We start from the raw sequence: 23,783 nt of genomic DNA, 5'->3' as shown, positions 1-23,783 counted from the left end.
TCTCTTTCCCACAAAACAATATCCAGCATCTGGCTCACTTGTGTTTTTCTTTTTCACCAAATCTCTGCGCTCGCTATTTCCTGTTAACTGTTTAGCAACCTCACAAAAAGGGCGTGCTATGGGGCGTATTCCTGTCCCGAAACAATAACCACCAATCTCGCGTGTCTTTCCTTGCATTATCGCCGGGCGCGCCGTACTTTCAGGTCACGAATGGCGTGCGTGTTAATAAAAGCATCCTTGATAGGTAAGTGCCGAGCGCCGAGTTTTCAAGAAAGGAAGCGCAAACTAGCCAGAGGACGGTTATTGGTGAGGGGTAAGAACAAAAAGGTGCGGACAGTTTTTAGAGTGCAAGAAACACATGGGCAATGGGTGTTGGCTGTATTAAAATTGGCGACTATTATTTATTTAGAAAATGACTGTCAGTGCAAGCAGCATCTCGGAGCTTCATTGAAAGAAGAATGCACCAGAAGGCGTACATCATTTCCAGTCCATACATTTAGACAGCGTTAGTTGATTCGTTAAGAGATTAGACGCACCAACCATAGTGCGCAAGTGTACCTCGTAGACGTACTTGACATACGAACTATACTCGCTGCTCAATGAACGAGCAAGCGAACGAATAAACTAGCTTGCCACCGTAAACGTTGCCTTCGCGAGAGCTCCACTCGCGGATATTAATATCATTTGAAGTTTACGTCCCACTACCACGATATGAATATGTGAGACGCCGTAGTGGAGGTCTCGGGGAATTTTGACCATCTGATGTTCTTTAACGAACACTGAAATCGCACGGCACACTGGCTTCAAGCTATTCGCCTCCATCGAAATGTGACCGCCGCGGTCGGTCGCGATCTTCGGGTCAGTAGCCGAGCACCGCAACCTCTGCTCCACCGCGGCGGAAAGCCACCCGCGGATATAAACCTCCACACGAAACGCACGTAAACCTTCGCGCTAAATAACACGTGTACGTGAGGTTCCTAAACGATGAATGCACCCTGCGGCTCGGTTGGACACGCACGCTTTGCCTACCTACCTTCTATCGCAAGTCCACCGGCGGATCTGTCGGCGTCAAAGAGCCAGAGAAAGCTATTTGCATGGGAAAAAAAAAAAAAAACGAGCACGCAACAAAAACACAGTACCACACCTAATGTGAGCTGTCACGGCAACTTTGTTTCTTCAAAAGAACTGCGCCGAATCGCTGAAGTTTCGCAATCACAATTTCGAAAAAAAAAAAACACTTAGTACAGACCCCGCAGAAGCAGCAAAAAACGTGCGAGGAATAGCGACGTACTGCCCAATCAATTGAGACGTGTCTACGGCGTTATAGCACGCAGCGATTTGCGGGAACCTCGACGAGTACTTATAGTGAGAGGATAGCAACTCACATCGCATAGTCGCGTCGAAAACGTCGACCGAAAGTTCTATCTTCCGATTCGGTGTAACCAAGCCTTCCTTCGCAATTCGTTGCGCTTCCCGGACAGTATCACAAACAGCTTTTTGCCTTCACTTGATTTGTTTCGGCATCCGCAAGCGCAGCAGAAGCCCATGGCAACCAATCGTGACGTCGGTCTGGTGTGCGAGGTATCTCAGAGCACAACGCACGCGGAATGGAAAGCGCGTATCCATAAAACACATGCGCTGAGAACCAGCGAATCCGCGCTTCGAGAGCGAAGATGGCAGTCACGAGCAAACGAACGCTACGAGCGGTCCCGCGTGACGGCAGTTGGCCAATGCCGACGCGGCGTCAGCCTCGGAGAGGGCGGAAGAGGGAGAAAAGAGAGGAGGCGCGCTTTTAGGCACGTATGTCGCTACTTTAAGAGCAGCAGCGCCGCTAAGCGTTGCTTGGAAGCCTATAGCTACAGTGTTCTAGAAGTTTGTAGTGCGCTCACTGAGCGACGGATTGCTGGCCGCGGCTAGCGCGCGTTGCTGTTTTGCGCGCAAGAAAAGTCAAAGTTACGGTGCGCAACACACGTACGGAGCTTCTTTTGATGCAACTTTTCTGTGAGTTGTGAAATAATTACTGTCGTTGTGACTGATTTACGAAGGGTCGGCGATGTTTTAAGCGGCTATTGCATAGATGAATCTTGCATTGACGTCACCATGGCCGCCATCTTGGGGGACCAGCGGGTCGAGCGCTCCGTGAGCTTTTGTTCGAACGCGTCGAGCAAGAAACGGTGACGGCTCGCCATCAGATTAGTGCCGGTGCACCCAAGCATCTTTCACACCAAAACCCCCGCGTTCCTTTGTGTTCCCCCTTGGTGCGGCTGGCGAACAAAAGAAAGCGGGGGAGCACAAAAGAGCGCGTGGACCGAACACCTGGGTGTCCTCTTCTGCACTGACACACTCTAATGAGATAAAAAAGTCACGGTGGCCGCCATGTTGGGGGACCAAGCGCAAAGAACCTGTCTCTGACGTCACGTGCAAGGCATTATAACTGCGCCCACCCTACTATTCAAAAATGAAGCAATACACCAGGGCTCTCACGGAGGCCGGCACACACGCACAGTTCCTGCGCGCCCGCAAAACCGAAAGCAAAACAAACAACTTCGGAAGCGCTGAGATCTTCACCGCCTGCTTTCTTTCCACGTAGCCGCTGCAGTAACAGATAGGGCGTGTAGTTAGGGGGTTGAAGTTTTTTTTTTTTTGTCCTGCTGATCGATACGATTTTCAATGCCCTTTCGCCACTGTAACGATCATAGCGACTTCACTCTCGCCTTTCGAACCCCACAACAACGCCTCACTTTTTTTCTTTTTTTTATTCGCATATATGAGCTTCTGTGTAATAGGAGAATCTGTTGCTGGACCTGAAGAAACGAAAAAACAAGCTTACGGACGCTTACACAAGAAGAGAAGACACTCGCTGGAACTAGCAACGTTTAATGAAACCACATAACGTTCCCTGATAAGACAAGCGCTCATGCGTCGTACATAAAACACGTGTTTTCACAATAAGAGAGAATGACAACCACATTTTTTTAAATAAGCAATCTCTTTGATAGTGACAGATACAATAATGCATTTGTTCGAACCATATATTTCCAGATTTGCGCTTCGTACTTCCCGTTCGTATTAATTGCGTGGTTCCCTTACCAATAATTTGCGTGCCTTTCAGATCATGAGAACAGCCGCACGCCGGCAATGAGCAGGCAGATTTGCTCCTCCTCCTGACCTGATAGACGTCTGATCTGATTTTATTTACACAAACCCCTGCCTATGTATGCGCAAATGCTTGCCATGATTAACAATGCAGAAATGGTCACGACCAATAAAAACGCTGACGACGACGTTGATCTAACAGGCACAAAGGAGCCCAATCCCTACGGGTCTCCCGCTCCTAATGACAGCGCTACTTCAGTCTCCCCTCTACATCTCATTTTTCTGTACACGAGTATGGTTTTGCTGTCACCACCCTCCTGTTTTTTTTTTTGCTTTTATTGTTACCGCACTTGACTACGTGATCACTGGTCCAGCTGTTTTTGTTGTCAAACGCTCCAGCAATTTCTCTGCACGTACACTGCATGCCCTATGTGCACGACCGCCGGAGGCTGTAGCGCGTCCCTCCCGTGCAGATGCAGCGGCGGACCGTCTTTGAGACAGTTGCAGTTTGCGGACAGACACAAATGCCGATCCTTCAGAAAAAACAAGCAAACGTAAGTGCAGCAAAGCGGCACGCGTGGTGCCGATCGACAAAGATCCTTCAAACGAATGAATGGCGTGAACATGCGCTGCAGGGGAATCAGCTTAAAAGAAGAATAAAATGCTCGACCCCCTCCTCCCTCCATTTTTTTTTTTTGTGGTCTCTTTTATGTCATTGTGGTGGCCCTGTTACCGCCTTCAACTCCGCGTTTTTGATCCCCCCGGAACTACATCGTAACCAGCGTAACCCCGACCAGGGACGCGCTTCGCACCCCGCAAGAGAAGTTTCAGGAGAAACCGAGAAACTGGCGGCAGCGCCCCTGGCGGGCGCCCAGGCTGTCGACGCGGAGAGGGCCATGGTACAGTGTACTACACTGTAGCCAACGTTACTAACGTTGCACTGTAGCCATGGCGGCGCGGCGCAGGGATACGGCAGTGAGCCCACTGCCCCATTCTAGTACACTGTACCTATAGACAAAGGGAGGTCCGCTCTGCAGTGTCTGATTACATACAGGAAACAAAAAGATTACCGTGCTAGTTTATATTGGCTTGTTTTCATCAACGTTTTTAGAACTAAGTTTTATAAACGTTGCATTCGTCAACATCACACCTGATAGTCTGACTGTGTGCTCTGCAGAAATTTTCAAGTATTAGCTATGTTTTTTTTTTTCTCTTTTAGTCTAAAAGTACAACGTTTATCTTTAGTCTCATAAGTATTTACCTCAAAGATCCAGCCGCCCGGTTCTTGGCCCATCCCCTTTTGTAGGGGATGGGCCAAGCGCCACTATACTCTGTTCCAGAAGTTCCGTGCAGCAGAGCCAAGGCTACACGACCCTCGAGCGCAGGTTGTTGCGAAGCGAGAAGTAGTGCCCCATATACGTAGCCCGTTGTTTGTCCTCATGGCTTTTGCAAGCGGTCTCGTCGGAGGATTTTTTCTTGAAGGCTTCTCTGCGTGTTGTAGCTGTGATTTGTATGACGATTTTGTCGCATTTTTGTATAAAACAATTTTTGTGGCTCCATGATACTGAAGAAAGAGTTCTTGCATGTACGTGTTATAACATGCAAATGACGAAAAAATAACGCTGTTATGGCTCGTATGTGTTATGTGTTTACTTATAAAGTACGAAGGAATGGTACGACACTGTCTAAACTTTTATGAGTAGTCCGCACAGCCCGAGCGTCCACAGCGCCGCGGAGGACCCAGTCTTGGGTTGTGATTAGTCCGCGGTGGCAGATTGGTCATTCCTTAGTCAATATGGCGGCGCCTGGTTCACCTGTGCGATATCGTGCAAGTATCTCGAAGACGCGCGCTTTTACGGTGCCGAGGAGAATATTTAACCGCTTTCACAATTACAGCTCATCTCACTGCGCAGTTGCACAGTGTCCCGAGACGCTCTTGCCGCTTTCGCTGCAGCGCTCGCCGCTAGCAGACGACAGGGCGCGGAAGGATACACTTAGATGTGCTCGCCCTCCTGATTGGCTGAGAAGGCTTGTAGCTTCCACAGTGCTGCACGGAAGAGCAGAGGTGATCATCATCATCGTCACGGGCACGCCAGGGAACCGACCCCCGAGTCCGTGGACACAGACTTCTGTGACACCAAGCAAACGGAACCGTGCCGTCAGTTGTCCTTGTTTCCTGAATTATGAACGTATCAACCTTGCGTTTATGGTTCACGTTTCGAAGAACTGCTACTGGACGGCTGTCACCATGCCGGCCGTTTGCGCTGTCTACGGCTGAAGGAGCATCGGCTGCCGAGGCGATGGTACTACTGTTTCACAACTTCCCACGTGAGAAAAATAAACAGGCTGCTTAGTGGATCGCCGGTGTGAAAGGAAGTAATTTCAAGCCTTCGAAAACCACTGCTCTCTTCTACAAACCATCGTCATGACAGCTACCATCAGAGTTCATCGCTAAAGCGTAATGGGAACACCGGCGAAACCTGCTCGACTACGGCCTGGCGTGGTGCCGTCGATCTTCGTTTCTGAACGGAACGAATCGCAGGAACCGAGAGCAGCATTCTCGAAGAGACCAAAACACGAGGTAGGATGTCGAATGTTGGAGCTTATTATGCCGCATGTAAGTAAAAAAAAAAAAAAAGATGCACGCGGAATTTTGCTGAAAAGAACAGGCAGTAATTCTATATGCGAAACATTTCTTGGCGAACCAAAGTCACTTTGACTGTTTCTATCTAGCCGCCTACGTCTGGGCGCTGTAGTGGTCGACTCATCAACATAGTATGTACCAAATTGGCATAGGAGGACATCAGTGTATGACGAACACGATTCACAGGTCATGACATGATTACCGTGAAAAATCACGGCATCTGAGCCGTGGGACGACGCATCGGAAAGCATTGTGAGCGGTTTCTTGAGGTCATAGGATGTCACATCTTGCTGCTTGTCGGCAAGGGTTTCTTAGCTTTAAACATATCGCTGCCTTCTCTTTCCCATGACCATTTTTAAGCTTTTGTCAGCAGTCTATAGAGCGGCTCCGCTACTGTAGAGGCGTTTTTGAGAAACCTTAAATTAAAAAAAATTCCACATTCTCAAAATTAAGCTTCGTAAATGTAGTGGGCTCAGTGGCTTGTAAGATTGCCGTGTTCTTTGCGCCGTTAGGGTAAATGCCTTTTTTCAGCGACCTTGCGGCCCAATATGTCACATGTTTCTGAAAGAAATGGCATTTCTCTCAATCTTTGGGAGACCCGTTCATGTGTTTGTTGGCAATCACTAATTTCGGACCACGTCATGATCACGTCTATGCAACATCCTACGTATCGAATGTTGTGAAGCACCTCATCCATAATTGCCTGAAAGATGGGGTGCAAGCGCGGACACAAGAAAGAAGTTGAGACCACAAACACCCGACTAACAGCTGCAAAGGTGCGCAATGTCAGAAAAGAGAGAAGGAAGGTAAATTACCTGCACATTCCCAGCAAATGTGAATCTATAAATCTGGCATGCTTCAGAGTCTACATTAATAACGAGAACATGAAACATCACTGTTAAGGCATTTGATTTCCTCTTTATGCCTTTATGCAAGTGAATCGATGGTTGGCTCATGCATGTGCCACCACTATTATTTAGGTCATTCCTCGATCATCAGATGTGTTTCTTCATTCCTGTGCCTGTACAAAACTGTGCATTCATAAAATTATGGTGTGAACACGAACTTTTGATAATGTAAAGATAGATTAGAAGCTCAGCCTCAGGTTAGCTATCTCTTATGTTCTTATAATCTCTGGTTAACACAGCGACCCGTGTGTCCTACGTAGAAGGGGCCACAGGTAAAGGGAACCTTATACACCACACCTGTATGGCAGTCAGTGAATTTGTTGTGTGGTTTATTCATTTATTTTATTTTTTGTCAAATACTGTCAGCCTTTCACAGGCCATTACAGGGAGTGGGTCAAAAGGTACACATAGAAGTACAGTGCACAATAATAAAACGAGACTAATAATGACAACCAAAACAACAAACAATGCATAAACCTCGTAATCAGGCAAAGAAAAAAATATACAAAAAATACCGCTATGCTATAACGTACAAAAATATTCTTCTACCACCCTTTTGACAAAGCTATTCATGCCAATAATTTCTTGGGGCAACGCGTTCCATATTTCAGTGGAAGCCGGAAAGAATGAAAATTTGAATGTGCCTCAGCGTGCAACGTATTGCCTGATGTGCTTATCATGGCACTTTCTAAGGGAGTGACGATGCGGTAGTTTCAAGTGCTTGTGCTTATCTATGTTTTGGCGATCATTATAAAGCAAGAAAAGAAATTTCACCGCTGACACTCGCCGCCGGCAGGCTAGTGTAGGAATTCCTGCGGCATTTCGAAGATCAGTGACACCATCATGACGGGAATACTTTGAAAAAAATAAAGCGTAGTGCCTTGCTTTGGATTCTTTCCAGTCTATCTGTGAGGTATACCTGGTGGGGGTTCCAAACTATACTGCCATATTCAAGGATGGGGCGCACTAGAGTTTTATAGGCAGCTAGCTTAACGGATGCAGGAGCCACAGCCAACTTCCTTCGCAGAAACCCGAGTGTTTTAAATGCTTTTGTGCATGTGTCTTCAATATGAACGTTCCATTTCAGGTCGCTTATAAAGGTTATACCCAAATATTTTATAGAGTCTGTTCGTGTTATATCAGAGCCCGCCATTTTATAAGTGAATGTTACAGGTGATTTCTTATGGCTAATAGTCATGCACTTTGTTTTGTTGACGTTTATTTTCATACCCCAGGTTACGCGCACTTGAGCAGTTTTATCTAGAGAAGCATCTAGAAGCTTTTGATCGTCAGTACTGCGCACACAAGTGTATAGAACTACAGATGTCAGTCCTCTTCTTGTCTATTACTCGCTTATTCTTTCTCCGCAAAGCAGCATAAATCATGCCTAGCTTATAGGAGGTATTCACGGGACATCATCCACAAGGGGCGCTAGTGTGGCAGGGCAGTTGCCATACTCATGGTCACACGTGCGGACTTCATCGTCAGATTACAACCAAAGCTCTCGGCAGCATGTGTTGTTTTGTTATCTTTACTAAGAAACAACTTAGTGAGATGCAGCACCGCCAGATCTTAGACTGTCATCTGCCCGATCGCTAACGACCGCCTATGGTGGCGCACTCGCTGGTGCTGCCTGGCGGGAGGAGCACTGTGAATAACTCGTATTGGCAGCTGTAAAGACTACATTAAGACGACACTGATGGCGAATAACAATTTATGTCAGAATGTAACGTCAATGTCTGAGAACATCTGAACCATCTGTATAATCAACAGCAGTGCTGTACTAATCGAGAAATTAAGCTAAATGTAGGACACATATCCGCCAAAAGTGGGACATTTTGGAATAAGCCCGATGTCGTCAAGAGTCCCGGGTAGAATTAATCACTAATATTAAAGCTCCTTATGATAGAAAGAACATTCCATGCATTACAAAACGGAATAAAACGCCGCTTGTGCGTTTCTGTTTGATTCATGGAAAAAGGAACTTATTGGCGTTACCATACAGAACGGCGCAGTTGGTTGAAAAGTTCCTTTTCGGCGGTTTTCGCTTCGCTGACGCGCTTGCGTCTCAGTGGTAGTTTCGTAACCGCGTACTGCTGCGTGTGCTTTGCATGCTCATGAAAGTCGATTAAAGGAAAAGTTCAACAAAATGCCGCGCCCGTGTGATGTTGTAGATGCCCGAATGGTGTACGGTGCTGGAGCTACAATAAAGAAATCGATGCGACTTTCCACTGGGTGCCGCAGAATGAATTCATATTCTCAAAGTGGCTGAGTGCCATGCCTCGAGGTCCATCGCGACAAGTTTCGATGGTCGCTGTTGCTGCTGCTGCTGCTGGCCCAGCCAAGCTCCATCTTCGATCGGTTGATGGCCGCCATTGTGCTGTACGCTCAAGAAGCTGCAGTGTTGGCTGCCGGGCAGTAAACACGGGTAGCGCTAGGCAAGGCATCTGTTACATCAGGACTCTTCATGTGGGCGAGTTGAACTGCGCCGACGCTGTGCACACTGCTAAGAGAAGATTTTTTTTCAAAATAAGCATTCCTTGGCCCGAAACAAGCACTTTGAAGTTTCTGGAATGCTGTTTCAACAATCAGCATCAACTTAGAATTTGCCTTTAGTGTCCCTTTAACGCTGTATCTATTTCGCAATTTTTTAGCCTAGGAGATACGCTATGAAATAATGAATGCCTACGACATGTATTCCTACTGCTTTCCGCATCTATGCTTGGAGTTAAAAAACGGACTTCTTTTAACGTTCAGCTACAGTGGCCACTGCAGTGAGGGGATAACTGCTTCTAAAAGACGCATAACCTGTGCGTTAAAACCGGCACTCAGTTGGCGCTGAAACGACTTGTTGAGGGAAGACTCAAGGCATAACATGGCTTTACCAGATTTTACAACCTTAGAATGCTTACCCCCGTATTCAGAAACGCTCCTTGACTTGAACTTGACTTGCAGCCGCCTCAAGGCAGCGCGTTTGAAAGGCGTTTGTGCTGCCTTGGCACCGGCTATGTTCGAAACGCGTTGAAGGTGGTGGCAAGTCAAGTTCAAGTCGAGGAGCGTTTCTGAATACGGGGGTTAGACGGGTAGTGTAACAGCAGTTTTGAAGATCTAGGTGATTACTGCCAGCATAAATGGTTTTTCTGAAACATTAAGGAAATATCTAGAAGTTGTATTCCATTATTCTGAGGCAATTAATTTGTAAAATTCAGCCCTCCTCCATGCAATTAAGATTTTTTGCTCACTGAAGTAACCATAGATTCAAAGTGCTCACCAATACAAAAATGAAGTAATCGTCCACATCATGAAAAGCGAGTGTGATGACAAGGACCAACACAGGGGTTCAGGTGCACAGGCAGCTAGTACGAAGTTGAGGAAGAAGCAAAGAACAGAACAGCTGGCCCAGAACGGGTGCTGTTGTGTGTCTCGTTCATCACAAGACCGATATGTGACGTCACATGATGCCCATGCAGATCATCATCTATAGATACAGGTGGCACAACATGCTGTGCTGTCATAGAGAGAAAAATTATTCCCTTTTATTCATATTTCGTATTGTGGTGCATCTTACGTTACAAGGGACAGCCAGTGTTCTTGTTGAGTGGGCGTAGAAGTGCTTTTGCATTTAAAAGGAACATTTGGAATGGCTACATATAAATACGAAGATATTCTTACATTTATTTCGAGAACTGCAGAGGCCGATGAACAGTGTTCAAGTTTGTTTGCAATTTCAATGAAGTACATTCAGATAAGCATCTTCCAGTATCCGATATTATTCTAATAGGTGCCCCAAATAAAATTGCATGCAGAAGTATATAATAAGTTTGATTTTGTTGTGCAACATTCATGGCAGTTACTGGGAGGGCGTCCAGAAACGTGAGACCAGGCGATTATACAAAGGTAGAAGTGGTTTCACGAGATTTTTAAGAGATGTCTGTAAAGTATGTATTTAAGTAATTGCCATAAGTTCCTGTTCTGTTGTGTATGCATCAGTAACTAATCTATTTATACAATATTTGTACAGTTGCTCTCCGGAGATGTAACCATCGGCCACACACCAAGGCCAAGTTATTGTAGCGAAAAAGATCATGTAACAGGGCTCTCATTTCTTTGCTCGGCAGTAATCATTGGCGTCATAACTCACAACGACTCAAACCAATTTATTTCAGGATGACATTGCAGTAGAGCCAGTACATCAGGCAGCAGTGGGTCTGGCTTGTGAGTTGGGAGAGGCTGTGGAAACATCACACAGAGGCAGCGTGTGAATTGAACCATGTTGCAGATAAGTCGGTTCAAGTGCGACTACCAACCAGCCAGAAAGCATCACAAGCAACTGGAATGAAAATTCTGTCAACAATTGCTACACAAACAGAACCATATGCTGTTTCTTCAGGTATGTTTGCAGCATTTGCCGTTAAGATAAAAAAAAAAGTCAGTTTCGCTGCGAAGGCACCACAGCGCCCAATCAGAATGTTACACGAAGTAAAGCTAGCAGCTCATTCTTTTAGGAGTCGATCTAGCATCACTCCAGAGAATGCTGACGTAAGGAGTACGGCAGCTCCAGCAAGCCAACCAACTTTCGTGCTGCCTTCGCTTCAGTGCAACGTAAGTGGTGAGAGCAGCACAGTAAATACAATTAGTACAAAGGTATGAGCCGTCTAGTGGTCTCCATTGAGGTAGCACGCAAACGTGCGTCTTTGATCAAAGTTTACAGTTGCTTCCCGAGCAATTCCCGTGCGCCGGCCAGCCGTATTACTTGCGCACTTGAATGGCCATGCTGCAATGTGTAGCTTACCGTGGTCTAAATGGGAATTTTACGTTGCATTGAAAATACTAGCATCCAGCATTTATAAAGCTTCACTGGTAAGCAGTATGACATTTCGCGGCTATAGTATACTGTTATAAGGAGAATCAGTGTTTGAAGCTGGCCATGTTTTCTCCGGTAGAGAAGAGCAAGTGGCTCTGCCTATGGGCTCATTTCGAGAGCCTGACGGAAACTCGCATGGTCGGGAAAAGACACGCGGACAATTAAAATTCGCATGAGGGCGGGGGGAGGGAGGGTGCGCAAACTGTGGTGAAAGTTACATCGGCGAGACAAGTAACTTTCAGCAAAGACTCAAGTAGCACATTTATGACATAAGAAATGTTTCATCGAACGCGCTGGCCAAACACGTAGAAGCAACTGCCCACGAAATAGACCGGGATAAGGCAAAGATAACGGAAAGAGAAAAGAACTGGACTTCTCGGCTTTATCTTGAATCTCTGACAATCTAGACAACGGCGCACACACTTAATCGTCATGACGGGAACTTTCCACACATGTCCGCACGTTGCCTAAGTCATATTTTCAAACATACATAACCGAACTGTTTGCACATTCATTTTTAACTGTGAACAAGGCTCCTGTGCGGGAGCCGGAACGTCTTGCTTTTATGAATATTTGTGGTCGGTGTCCATTTTAACACCATAGACTTGAAATAACATAAAGAAAGACAGGTGACAGCGGTATCATGCTCGTGAAAAACAGGGTAGCGGTAAAAGTGAAAGCTCACGCCTGGCCCACTCGCATGCGTAGTGCACTGTGGCATGGAGCAGAAAAGTACCATGCCGCCAATAATTTTTACTGCACTTTTCCGGATTGTGTAGTCTCTGGGGGTTCACACACAAGTAAAAGCAAAACAATGCTGTTCAAAAGCGAAAACGCCGCGAAATCGCGGTTAAAAACAACGAATTCAATCGTCCGCTTCCCTTCGCCAGAGCGAGGTGAGGTCACGTGATCCAACCCTGAACATCACAGCGATTGCAGCGCCCGCGTCTCCAGTGGTGGGCCTCGCGCCCAATATGCGGGTTCTGCCATTCACGAACCTGGCACGTAATCCTCTGTCGTTTCGGTCATCGTAGCAGCATCTCAGAAGTTCCAATGTAGCTGGTCACGGGGGGGACTTCTGCTGCGGTAGACTTCGAGGACGATGGTGGTTCCTGCTTCCAAGACGCACAGAATGTCGAGGTCCATGGAAGGTTGCGTTCGTGGGACATCGTCGACAGCGACGTCTCTGCGATCAGGTGGTTTAAAGCGGGCGAGATGATGACATTGTCAGACTGCATGGCGTGCGGCATAGTAGCCGTCAAGGAGTCCGAGGTCTCCGCGGTGTCGCGAGCCGTCGAAGTCGGGGAAGGCGTGCAGATGGCGGGCATGCGTGATGAACCTTTGGCCGAGAGCTTCGAAGGAACGCACCTCGTGTTGGACAGGTCAGTCGAAGTACTGGCATCTCCTATCTTGTCGTGGTGGTCCAGTACAGGAATGGACGCCCTGTGGCCAGAACCGAAGTAGAAGTAGTCGTAATCAGTGAAGTGTCGTCGTGGCTGAGTGAAGGCTGTGGGCCAGCGGGTACCGCTCTCTGCGACGGGGGGGGGGGGGGGATCCTGGAACTCGGGGTTCCACTGAAGCGGGTGATACGTGTGCCCGTAACAGGCGAGCACGGCAGTGCAAAGATCATCATATGGCTGCGGTCTGGATGTCGATGCATGAGCAAGATGGCGTAGTTCTACAGGCAGCGGGTTGAGCAAGACGGCCTGCATCAGCAGCTGTGCCGTGACGCCATTCAGTGCGACAGTGGCATTGAGCTTCAGAAACCATGTTTGAGGGTAGGCCAGGTTGAAAAGCTTCACTGGTGGGCAGAGTGACTGAAGCATTGCAGCGGGCTGTGCTCGGTGAAGTGTGTGCTCTCTGGGTCACCAATGTAGCGAGAGAGGAGAGACGACGTGGCCGTGCCGTTGTCTCGCCACTTTATTTGGAAGGCGATGGCAGAAGCGTAGCAGCAGTGGCTGCAGCGTCCAGACCACCAGGAGCATGAGCGTGTTCTTTTCTCGCTCACGCCTGGAGCTCTAGGCATGAGTGTGAGAGGCGCGGCCCGGTAGCGGGAAACTGATGATGATGATGATGAAAGGCAATGATGATGATGATGGCGCTACAAATTGATGTAACCCGTGGAATATCTGACCGCGATGTACCAGTGTGCGTAGTTCCTCTTGGTGGCAGCATAAGCACTCATTTTTCTGTATTCATTGTAACAGACTTCGAAAACAGTGGTGACGATAGCATACAAACTGATCTTGCTCACGAATTCCAGCATTTCCCAGAAATGGGTTCGAATACCTTAGTAGATGTCGATTCCCTTTGGCTTCACTTCAAATCTGTTGTACTTTTCTTGTGTCACTCACTATGTACCTACAAAAGTCAAGCGCCCGCCAAAAAATAATTCATGGATCATGCACGAAGTTATTCAGGCAAAGCGATGTTTGAAAAGGTTATGGAAAGGAATAAAAAATGCCAGGCCTGCGCTGAAATCGCAGCACAGTCACAGCGAAAGCTGGAAGAGACCCTGAGCAAATGGACCATGCACTTATGGGCTTCCTTGGCAACCAATACAAGTGCACTTGCGAGGAACCTACTAAGCTATAAATTATTTTAATTTTACTGAGACCCCGACGAAATGGATCATGCGCTTATGGGCTTCCTTGGCAACCAATGCAAGTGCACTTGCGAGGAACCCACTACGCTCTAACTCATTGTAATTTTACTAAGACCCCGAGGAAATGGATCATGCGCTTATGGGCTTCCTTGGCAACCAATACAAGTGCACTTGCGAGGAACCCACTACACTATAAATCATTGTAATTTTTGAGAAGTAGGGCAGCAGGCGTGCCGTATTTCGACATTCTACGGAGAGCCGTCGTACCTGCTAAACGCATGTAAGGCATTATGCGCACTTTGTTGATGCTGTGCCTGATGACGACGAAGAACTATGGCAGAAGCCTTTGTAATGGGTTGGAAGCATTAAACAACCTACTCGTTGCGCAATTCGCATTGTGTGACGCCTGGTTGCAGAATTCGCGTTGCGCGACGCTTGGTGCTTATTTTACTCTTCTACCACGCTATATTGCATATGTTAATGCGGTTCCTTCCCGACATGAAGCCTGTATAGGACCTTTTCGCAAAGCAGTTTCAAGCACCGGCATGGCTCAGGGGTTGAATACTGGGCTCCCACGCAGAGGGCCCAGGTTCGAACCTCGTTTGATCCTGGAATTTTTTTCTTATTTCGTTTTTTTTCTTATTTCGAGCGATACCGGTTACGGACACGGCGGCGGCGGCGGCGGCGGACAACTACGGCGCCAAAAACGGCCGGTGAAATGATCTCATACAGCTTTCGCTGTAAAACAAAAGACGGGGGAGAATCCAGAATTTGGAAGCAACTGGATGCCATCGCAGAATTTAAGCATACAGCTAAACTTGTTAAACAATGCCATTTCGACGTAACGCTACCTAGTTTCCTTGTAAATAATTCGTTCATGTTCTGGAATCACTTTTATGCATCTAAAACAGCAGCATCGCGTATCCTCCCAGAAGAAAAATTGTTAAGGCCAAAGCTTATAACAATTTTGTTTCGATCAGTGTTTACTGTGGAGGATAATGTTATTCCACCAATTATACAGCAAAATTGTATGAAAATTGACAAAATAGGCGTTGCTGATGCTGGTATTTTCGACCTGCTGCTTAATCTCGACCACAAGAAAGCTAGTGGCCCCGACGATATACGTAACAGTTTTCTGAAAAGATATGGAGAATTTTGTAGTAATATATCTTGGTCTTATTTTCCGAGAATCAATCGCAACTTCACAACTGCCTAAAAATTGGAAAATAGCAAAGGTTATGCTGATCCATAAAGGAGGAGACGCAGTGCTACCTTCAAATTTCAGACCTCTTTCATTGACCGTTGATTGCTGTTCGGGGTCGATGATTGTTTTGCTATACAGTTGAAACCCGCAATAACGAAATTGGCGGGGAAAGTGCAAAATTTCGCTCTTGCGGGAATTTCGTTGGCGCGAGAACGTGGCAGCAAAGACATGAAATTTAACAAAAACACATTTTATTTCCAAAAGTCAGTAAGTTTGCTTTGGCGGGCCTTACCATGAAGCAATTTCATGCCTCTTGATCGGGAATCTCGTTTGCCATGGCACAAACTTTGCCCCATGCACTGGTCAGTGACGGCGGCACTGCGCTGTCACCAGTACCGTCATCAAGTGCGCCTACAGGCGAACCTTCTTCCGGCTCCACTGGATCAGCGCGGATCAGTGCAAAATCGTGGACAGCGAGCTGCACGCAACGCCGAATTCTTCGGCGATGTTCATTTTTTTCCTCGCCCTTTTCCACCTCAGTGGTGATTGCAGACTTATCTTCAGCGTGATGAACTTCCGCATTTTCGTTGGAGGCGGCATCTTCACAGGCAGCGAAATCGGACGAGCAATCGCAACACACAGTTCACATTGCACCACGACCAAGCAAACGCTCCACAAATGGGTCCACACACGCGACCATGTGCGCGCAAAGCCGACAAAGCCAAGCACAGAACCAAGCCAACCAACGAAACTCCATGAGGAATGTGGATTGGGCTACGCAGTCCGCGATAACGAGCAGGTGTTTCGGCAAGCCATCATCATCATCAGTCGCCAGCTTTTTGTTGTTGTTTTTTGTAAACATGATGGCGACTGCTTCTCAAGTGCGCTGTAGCGATAGTTTTGCACAATTTAAGTGTAGCAATGAATGCAGTTTGAACAGTTTTCGAATGTAGTTAATGTTGCGAGAGTAGATTATTTGCGCACTCTGTTTCAAAAATTTCGTTAATGAGGGACTGCGGTATGAATATTTTTCGTAGTCGCGAGTTACGAAATGCATTGACTCCTATGGGCGTTTGCCGGTGCTCCAAAAATATTTCGTTGCGGTGAGAATTTCGTTCCCTCGGGATTTCATTATCGCGGGTTTCGACGTATGAAATATTGTTCGTTTCTTATATATTAAAGGTATTGCTCCATAAAAATGTATATATAGGCCTGTGTTAGTAGCATGCATTAAAGTGTCACTGCCTTCGCGTGACGTAATGATCCCATGCTCTTCAGCGCGTCTGAGCAACTTTTCAGCATGCTCATGCAACCGTGCGTGCGGTTTCCATGTCGCTAAGATTTTGGACTGACGTAGTTTTGCTACCTACACTTCATCTCAGAAATGACGCGCGCTGCTACTCGGCGTGGCCGTGCATATGTGTAGTGACGTTTTCAATGACTTGGCTTGGCTCGTGCATTGAAAGAGTCGCCATGACAAAGGCGCCACCCATGACACAGGCGCAGGCAACCTTGAACGCATGCGCACTTAACGCGGTACAAATACAGGGAAGGTGTATAATGCCACATCATTATTGTAACAGATTGTTATTTTCAAAAATAGTTGAAAAGCTCTAAATAAAGGTGGTTAAGCATAGTTACAGGAACTCCTGCAAAAGCAGAAGGATAGCTTTCACAAATCGCGAGAAGGGCTGGCGGCATTGCTCTCAATTCTCAGCGTTGCTGGAGGAAAGGTACATCCGTGTTTAGAGCCTTTCAGATCGCAAAATACTGCTTGTAAAATAACTACGTGCTTTTGGGATTAACTACTGCAGCTGCAAACACTCTGACGGGTGAGCTTTCTGTCGCGCCGTAAAAAGAGTGGGTCGAGAAAAATCAATTGTCAGTCCCTTTAAAAGCCTCCTTTACGATAGTTTAGCCACTTTTTTCATATATGCTTTCAATGCTTGCAATTCCAGTTCCTTCTGTTTTATTATTTTCTGACACAGGATACTACTGCTATCATGATTACATTTGTCCGCTCATACATTTTCCTTTTTTTTACCATTTGGTTTGATCTTAGCATTCTATTATATTCATAACATGCTTTGTATCTCATAGTTATTGTATATATTGTCTAATATTATCATTATTATTATTTTACTGCTGTATTCGATTTTTTTCATGATCTTCATGTCCTGTTATTGTGCTTGCAATTGTTTGCTTCTATGTTCCCTTTTTGTTTATTATTTTCTGTTTATTATTTTTAGTGAAATATTATTGTCTTGTGTAATTGTCACGTTCTTGAATGAGAGTAGTGTATTGTAAATATATATGCCAAAATTGGCATAGCAGAGGAACAGTGTAGGATGAACATGACTCCCTGCCTGTGACATGAATAATGAAAACACATGTCGCAGACGTAATGATATCCTTTCCCTCAGTCACGTGAGCCACGTACCTCATACCACTGTTCATGTTTTGCGGGTATGTGCCACAGGTGATTCACAGTCAGAATCAACACTTAACGACGAATTAAACATACAAACGCAAGGCAAGTGAGGGAGCTGAACAGAGAACACCCCTGGAAGACGCTCGACTCCCATCCACTGATTCACGTCTTCCCAGAGAATGATGCAGTGTTCCCTTCGTTTCATATGAGGCTAGGCGATGGCCTCATGCTGACCGAGGATGACATCCAATCGACTGAGAGCGCTTTGTGACACGTGAGGAAGCCACCGCTAAGTGCCCTGATGGCATATGGCTATACTAAAGCCATGCAGATGTTGACCGCTATAACGCACGTTGCCTTGATGCTGCGAGCTACAAGTTATGTCTTCCCGCGTGCAATAACATAACTAGCTATAAGAATGAGCAGGTACACAGGGATGCCCTGACCAAGGTGCCCGACATCGACGTAAGCAACCGCCTCGTTAATGGAAACATCGGTAGGTTCTGGTACATCAAGCTTGACGTACACTGCAACCCTTGCGACTGTGGCTTGAATTTCTGACGGCCATGGTAGGCATTGTCATCCCAGCCAGGTCGAAGCACATCACTACCGTTCAGACTCAATAAAAATGAAATGAGTGGCCATGGGACGGCGAACCACCACATCCACGACATACCCCAGAAAAATATCTCGTCTAAGAGGGCACAGCTTCCCCTTGCTCAAGCAAGACCATAACTATATAAGTCACAAAGGGCCACATACGCCCGGGTAGTCTTTGGATACGATAAGCGTCATCCGCTGAAGTTGGTGTACATGGCACTTTCCAGGGCTACCACCCTTGACGGCCTATACCTCGCCAATGAAAAAGTAACTTCTGACTTCTGGTTGCGACATGTCCCCAGCTGTATCGACACAGTCTGTCGACGTCATGACCCAGCTAGCAAAGAGGCCTCTAGACATTGCCTTGGACCAGGCTATCACCGTCATTCGGTGCCACAACCACAAAATTACCTCACGCTTGCCACTCTCAACGTACAGTCTGTACACGCGCGCCTGCACGACCTCGAATAAGACGTTCTGCTAACAAACTGGCGGGTTAGCACTTTCTGAAACTGGCACGACACCATACATGTTTGAGCCAGTAGGCTGACAACCACCTACACCAAGCTTGAGCTCGGCTTTGACATGCGCAGCAGTTGGAATGCAGCCTGCCAGATACGAGGATCTAATTTTATTTATTTTATTTTTATTTACAAAAGGTTTACAAAATATTTACAAAAAATAAAATAAATTGCAGGGTTCGCCCACATTGGAGCCATCGTATGGTAAGAATTCCTAGGTTCTTAACCTAGGTAAGAGTTCCCAGGTTCTTAACAGCAAAGCTGTTTAAGCCATTCGTAAAACCATGCTCGTCAATCGAAAACTTCACATGGCTATGATGTCACCTAGCATCGCCATGGAAACCAGGTCAACTGCCAAGCACCACCAACCTGACACTGTAAACAACTGTAACCAGTTGTTTACAGTTGCGTAACGATGTCGACAGCAAAGTAGGTATGTTACCACCATCAGACGCGTTAAGCCGATATGGTGGCGAGTGCATTGTCTTTGTTATTGTGCTTGATGTGCGACACGCAGACCTTGCCGATTCCGCTGCTTGTCTGTGTGTGTCTCGTGCTAACCGAGGATGACGTCCAGCACTACATTTTGTGCTCTCAATCAATTGGACGTCATCCTCAGTCAACATGTAGCCAACACCCAGCCTCATATGAAATGAAGAGAACACTGCATCATTCTGGCGGACCACGTGGACGAGTGGATTGCAGTCGAGCATTTTCCAGGAGTGTTCCCTGTTCAGCTCTTAGTTGCCTTGCGTTTGAATGTGTATGTTCGTCATTAATGTGTTGATTCAGACTGTGAATCACCTGTGGCACATACCCGCATAACATGAACTGTGGTATGCTGGTATGTGCTTCGCATGACTGAGGGAAAGGATTTCATGACGTAGACGACGTGCATTTTAACGCGATAGCGTTAAAGAGCTCGTATCGCAGAAATTCCGCCGTCGGTGTCGGCGCCGTTGGTTGTGAGCGAAAAATCATCATCTTGTCCGTGACCGAAAAATCGAAAAAAAGCTGCAAATAAAATAAATAATAAAAATTTTGGGTCCGAGTGAGAATCGAACCCAGGCCGTCTGCGTGGCAAGTAGGTGTTCTACCACACAGCCACGCCTCTGCTTGGAGCTGCACTGAAAGTAACTTTGATGCTTCCAAAAATACGCGTCCTGTATACAGGTGTCACAGTACGAGATGTAATATCGCAGTAATATGCGTGGTACAAGCGTACATTGCCATCGGGCGTCACACCATGTCAATGTCATAACGACTAGGTGGTTGAAAGACAGTCACCCATTACAAAAGGCACACACATTACTGCGCGTATTCCCTTAAGACCACGTAGTGGGTGCATCGCAACTTCGAAAAAGTTTCTCGCGCGTAATTGCCCCTGGTTTAAAGCATGACCCATTACATAAGGCACACACCTTAGTGCGCGCATTCTGTTAAGCACTCGTAGTGTTCGAAGTGCGCACTAAGGGCAGGATATCGCTATCGCATTCAACTCTTAAAGGCGAAGCTTAAGCGTCCCCCAATTTTTGCGTTATTCATGTCATGGTCAGTGCATTATGTTCATCATACACTGTTCCTCTGCTATGCCAATTTTGGCATATTTATTTACAATACACTACTCTCATTCAAGAACGTGGCGGTTATGCAGTACAATAATATTTCACGAAAAATAATGAACAAAATCTGACGCCAGCCAACAATGGCAACGCCCCTCAATGCAGCAACGGTCTCCTAAAAGCTGTGCTGTAAGAATTTCCGTAATGTACACCGGGTCCGCTGTGACCGGGTCTATCCACATACGGCAATATGTGGATTGTATGTAAGAAAGCTCATACTTCGATGATACACTCGAACCCCTCAGTAACGGAATTGCCGGGAAGCGAATTTTTTTCGTTCTCGTGAGAATGTTGTTGTTGCAAAAGTAGTGAAATACGCAGACCAATTCTTGCAACCAAAATTTATCTAGAGCAGTTCATTGATCTTGCTCTTGAATTCCTCTTCAATATTTGCCTTTTTTCTTCCTTTCACAGTTTTGGTAGTGATACTAAACTTCACCTGGGCCCGTATTCTCAAACGATCGCAAAAGGCCATAGTATCGCGTTTAGTGACGTAGAATTTGATGCGTTCAGTAAGTAAAAAAACACTTGCCTGTGACATCATTGTTGTAACTGGCCGTTGGTTGTACGAATGTCTCACAACACAGGAGTGAGCGCACCGTACGAGCGCGAACAACCCGAGTGCGGCGTTTTTGAGCGTGTGCTGCTGCTTCTACGCAGTGGCCAGGCTTGGCCGGCTTGGCTGTGGCTACTTGAAGTATAAGACGTGTTGAAAGTGCTTTCAACGGTTTTTTGTTTGATTATTTAATGCACAGTACAATATTTAAAGAATGTAACTTTGCGTGAAACGATTTTCGTTGAGAGTTTAACACGGCGTACTCGGAGAGTTCAGCTGTAGCGTGCCGCCGCAGCGACATCAGAGAATGCGACATCGTCTCAAGATCTCAACATGTTGCCGGCTCGCGATAAGCCACGCGAGCAACGCACGGTTCATGTTCCTGGGACGTTCGAACCACGAAAAAACACGCGCTGGCAGAGAACGAGTGCTGAAACACCCTAAGGTAATGCTCGATGAAAGCTTCAGCGTAAAAAAATGCTGCGTATAACCACCGAGGATTGAATACTGGAAGCTACCGCCTACGTCACTGAAATGCTATACTTCACCACGAACCGACGGTTAACAGTGCCTTCGTTTATTGCAAATATGTCGAGAGCACCGTCGAGCACCATGACGCAAAATTGACGTCGGCGGAATTACCAGATGGCGCCCTAACTTTTCCGGTTTGCTCAATAGCCAATCAGCGCGCACCAAAGGCGATACTTTTGCGATTGTCGCCTTTTGAGAATACGGGCCCTGATGTGTCAGTTTTGCGGTTTTTAATAGGAGGCGCCGTCTTTCCGAAAGGTCAAACAAAACAGCACGTAAGCAAAGCGTAGGGGATCTCGGCGCGCACGTACGGAGAGACGTGCGCCAGCAAGCAGTTGGCCAGGCATTCCACAGAATGTCTATCGGTGTCACATCAGATTCGTGGGAATCGTCACTTGAACTGTCATGTTCAGATGTAGTTGCCAACAGACATGTTAGCAAAAAACTGTTCTCAGTGAAGAAAAGATCATCATCTGACTGAATGTGAAGAGCAATGATCGCACCGATGCTAGTTGGGAGAAACGTATGAGCCCGACTTGTTGAATGAGCGGTGCTTCAATTTTGAATTTCTTGGTTTCCATCTAGCTCGTGGGTAAAAAGAAATCTTGCGGATCATTACCTGAAACTTTCGTTATTCGGGAGTGCTCTCTAAGATCTCTTCACTGTCGACAGGGGGCAAGTGCATTAAACTCTATGGACGTTCACCGGGGATGCCAGATTTTTTTCATTGCAGCTAGAATTTCTTTGGGAAGGGCTTTCGTTATTTGGGAGATCAACTGTACTACATTTCATCGATCCTGTAGGCGCCATGTCACACGCCGCTCCCGTGTCCATCTTCTTCTTTGTGTACTGAATTATCACGCCCTTCTGCTTATCATGAACAAACACCAACTCGCCCAACTTTTTACCTTACTGTATACACAAACTCCTGCATCTTTCCCATTTTCTCATAACAATAATAAAACCTTTGGTTTGTCCACAAGCTTTTTAGCGTTAGCATTTTACCCGATATCAGCAGCCACAAACTTGAACTTGGGAGGCTTGTACAGTTCATGCCATGTGGTGGTACAGTGTGCAAGCAGGCGATCACAAACAAACAAGTGCATCCTATTTTACCAGTGAAGAATGGCGATTTTCGTTTGCTTCCTGTTGTGTCCAAATAGCAGCTGTCACTGTCCGACTGCTCTGAGGAGCTTGTGCACCTGGCACAGGGAGTCACAGATGTGGTACGGCTCGTGCGGCGTCATGACCTTCTGGCTGAGCTTCTGGTCTTTGCAGTTTTCGTAGTTTTCATTCTCCATGCTGTTTGGACTGAGTATTTGCTAGTTGCACCGATTATAACCGCTATTCATACTCTGTGCTGTTTGGACAGTGCCGAGTATTTCTACTATTGGGCACGTGAGAGGAGCCTCTTAAAAACATAGAAGCACAATTACTTTAACATGGTAAAAAAATCGTCTGAGTTGCTGGCCTTTAAGGCGAGGTAAATCCCTGGGTTTAGAGCCAAGTATATGTTCTGGAGCGAAATGCTGAACTTCTGTGTTTTTCCTCAGCAGAAACCTATTAAATGGCTTCCTGTGTACAAGTTTCTGTTGTTCCTTTCTCAAGTTTAGGCGAATTCGAGACCTTACCATCCTATAGTCACTGCTTGGCATCTTGCCAAGCAATTGCACATCCTGCACTATGCCGAGTGTGGACACAGTATGAAATCTATTTTATTCTTAGTTTCACCATCAGGTGCCCTCCATGACCACTTAAGGCTCTACCGTTTTTGGTAGACGGCAACATCACTATGATAACCTCCTTTACAGGAGGTTATCAGGGCCTTAGATATGGAGCATCTTAGGGATATGAGCTAACCTGAGATTAGCTGATGAAATTGCCTTTATGAGTAACTCAGGGGATGAATTCCAAAACATGATTACTGAATTGGACTAGGAAAATCGTACAGTAATTCTGAAAATTAGTGTGCAAAAAAATAAAGTAACGTTTAACAGTTTTGAAACAGAACTGCACATTGCAGTAGATAGCAAGGCACTGGAAGTGGAAAGCAATACATCTACTTAGGACAGCTAGTGACTGCGGAGCCGAACCGTGAGACTGAAGTAACTAGATTAATAAGAATGGGGTGGAGCGCATTCAGCAATCTTTCCCAAATCATGAATGGTAGTTGAGTACTATCCCCCAAGAAAAATGTTTTT

At 46.4% G+C, this 23,783-nt stretch overlaps 1 long non-coding RNA gene across 1 annotated transcript in view; it reads left to right on the top strand.

The window, feature by feature from the left end:
• Positions 1-5,166: 5,166 nt before the first annotated feature.
• Positions 5,167-23,783, top strand: part of LOC119377221 (uncharacterized) — a 47,865-nt gene continuing 29,248 nt past the window's right edge. Inside the window, exons 1-2 of the long non-coding RNA XR_005180782.2 lie at positions 5,167-5,677; positions 10,815-11,038. This is a non-coding gene — a long non-coding RNA (uncharacterized LOC119377221). The remainder of the gene's footprint in view (positions 5,678-10,814; positions 11,039-23,783) is intronic.

This window comes from Rhipicephalus sanguineus, unplaced genomic scaffold (assembly GCF_013339695.2).
Source record: "Rhipicephalus sanguineus isolate Rsan-2018 unplaced genomic scaffold, BIME_Rsan_1.4 Seq410, whole genome shotgun sequence".
NCBI classification, from domain to species: domain Eukaryota; kingdom Metazoa; phylum Arthropoda; class Arachnida; order Ixodida; family Ixodidae; genus Rhipicephalus; species Rhipicephalus sanguineus.
Note: the sequence above shows the minus strand (reverse complement) of the source record. Positions and strands in the feature narration are given on the sequence as shown.